Source organism: Cyprinodon tularosa, unplaced genomic scaffold (assembly GCF_016077235.1).
Source record: "Cyprinodon tularosa strain WSP-4 unplaced genomic scaffold, ASM1607723v1 ctg642, whole genome shotgun sequence".
In the NCBI taxonomy this organism is placed as follows: Eukaryota; Metazoa; Chordata; class Actinopteri; order Cyprinodontiformes; family Cyprinodontidae; genus Cyprinodon; species Cyprinodon tularosa.
In genome coordinates this window covers 439,869-442,742 of record NW_024039388.1, presented here as the reverse complement: position 1 = coordinate 442,742, position 2,874 = coordinate 439,869, and positions in this window count along the sequence as shown.

The window sequence follows — 2,874 nt, the reverse complement described above, 5'->3', positions numbered from 1 at the left end:
GCACGACTGCATAAAAGCGAAGAGGAACGTCACATATTGAATAAAAAATTTGAAGAAAGTAATCTTCACCTTAAAGAGCAACTTAACATTAAGACTGAATTTGCAATGACTGTAAAACTCCAGGAGGAAGCGGTTGCGAATTTAAGAGATGAAGTTAAAAGTATAACAGAAAGTGAAAGAGCGTTAGCTAAAACCAAAAAAGCAAATGAGTCACAGATAGAAAAACTAAATGAGGAGCTTAAAACAATTAAAACACAGAACAGAAACCTGGAGAACAAAGTTAAAACGCTGAGTAAGAATTTGGTAAATTGTAAAATATTCATTAATAACTTTAAAAAACAGCTTTCCAATAACCAGCTACAGATGACTGAACTTTCGAAACAGTTAGAGACTAATGAAAGAAAGTCGAATGAAAAAATCAGTGATTACATGGAAAAACTGGCAGCAGCTCAGAAAGAGCTGAAAAATGTTAACGAAGAAGCGACACATAAAAATGAGAGCCTAGATACAGAAGTTAAACGTCGCACAGTAGAGTGTCATAAATATAAGAAAATAATCACGACACAGAAACAAGAAATTTGCAAACTGAACCTGGATAATAAAACACTTGAAAAGAACGTATCTGGTTTGAGTGAAAATTTAATACAGGAAAAAGCTAAATATAAGAAGTTAGAAGAAGTGTGTAATAAGTACAAAGAGGATCTAAAAAGAGCATATGTAAATCCTAAAGTTAACATTATTCCCATTCTCAGAAACCAGTTAGATAATTTAAAAACAACATTAGCAGAAAAGGAGGCAGTAATTCAGCAAAAAGAGACGGTAATTCAGGAACTTCAGGGAAAAGTGACCCAACAGGAAAAAGATAAAAGCGTAAAACTCTACCTGAAAAAGACTGATGCCAAAAAGCTTAAGAAAGAGTCGATTGCTTTAAAAGCAGAGAACATATCATTATATAAGGACCTCAAAGACCAAGAATATCAAATTGAACAGTTGAAAGATGAGATTAGAAAATTGAAATCACCAAAGAAAAATAAATTGCCTGAAATTACTCCTCCTGTGTCTAAAATAAGATGCCAGATACCAGCTCACTTGCTTTAATCTGAATGGTGTTTTGTTCTACCAGTTCATGCTTTTATCTGTTTTTTATTTATAGAATATATCAAACATATATATTATTTTAATTTTTAAAGTTCTTTTTAATCTCTGCACGTTTATTTTCCCCCCTCATATATAGTTTTCCAAAAATGTTTTTTATTTTTAATCATATCTATCTATCGATCAATCGATAGATAGATATGTATAGATATATATCTATATATATTCTTTATATTCTTATCATGGGTTCTCTCCGGGTGCTCCGGCTGACCAAAAAAGAATTTAGGTTAATTAGCTTCTCTAAATTGTGTTATATATGTATGTATATATACGTATATTGTTTAAATTTGTAGAAAAAAGCAGATCCCAGACATGACAAAACTAGTAATTTCCTCTGAATTGGGTGATTCCATAATCATAATGTTTGCCACTCAGATGTCTCAATATTGATAAATAAAGAATGTGATAATTGAATATATATGTAAAGTAAGTTTTTTTTTTTATGCTATGATTTCAAATGTATGTTTCATTATTTGATGGCAAATTTACTTATTTAGTTTTGCATGTCATATTGCTACATTATTTTGATAATTTTAGATTTATGATTAAATGGTGCAGTTATTCATTACATATTTAAAAAAAAAACATTTTCCATGACATATTTAGCCTTCCATACTGTTTTCACAAAAAAAGATGCTGCTGTGAATTTAGCATGCATTAAGGCCAATGCAGCGGGATGGTGACCACAAATACTGTAAGTGTAAGTCATCATAAAAATTGCCAAGTATTGTTTTCTCGATGCAAGAGAATACCACAAAAATGCTCTGTTTAGGTATTCACTCAAGAAACATATTAATAATTTAAGCGATAGCTGAGTCAAAAGTTAAACTTCAGTTATTTTTCAAGCATCAAAGCATTTATAGCTTCATTCTCAGAGTGTATTGAGAATATATCTTTGTCTTTGCTTGCATCAGCCTGTTGGTTTCAACATCAAATTTTTAACATCAAACAGAGTCCCTAATTCAGACGCCGCAATTCAGGTACAAAGATACATTCAAAATAATTCAAATTAAACTTTTTGTTTTGAATATTTCATAGGGAACTGAAAACGGTTCCACAGACACAACAACAAACCTGTAGAATGAGCAATTCTATCCAAGCGACAGTATTTTCACTTGACCTCTAAATGAAACAGCAGACTTAGCAGATGGAAAATTTCATTAAACAATTAACCCTCGACTATATAAAAAACAGAAAGTATTTCTCCTTAATGGACATTTGTCTTAAAAAGCTGGTTTTTATTAAGTTAAGTTAGTGTCGGTGCAGAGGAGCCAGAGATTTTACTCATGAAAAAGTTAATACTTTATCACTTTTTTCTCAAATAAAAGTAAAAAAGTACAATGCTTTAAAACTACCTCTAAAAGTATAATTTTTTTCCAAAAACATAAGTAAATGTAACGGAGCAAATGTAACTAGTTACTACCCATCTCTACATAAAATTAGTATTGATTTACAGTATCAAGCTATGACCCTGAAGTGGGTGCATTCTTATTTTTTTCTCATAAAAAGGAACTTTGTTGAGTCTGCTGTGGTAGACAGTAATGCCAAACCCTGAAAAGCTTGGAAGCTTATAAATACTCATGGTGACAGAGTTGACAGTGTGCTGATACACAAAAGCTGCAATTTGGTAAACATGACGTTCGACCAAGCCAGTGTCAGAATGATTCCTGCCATACAACCTTTATGTTTTGACATGAAATAAGTGGGAGGAGGTGGATC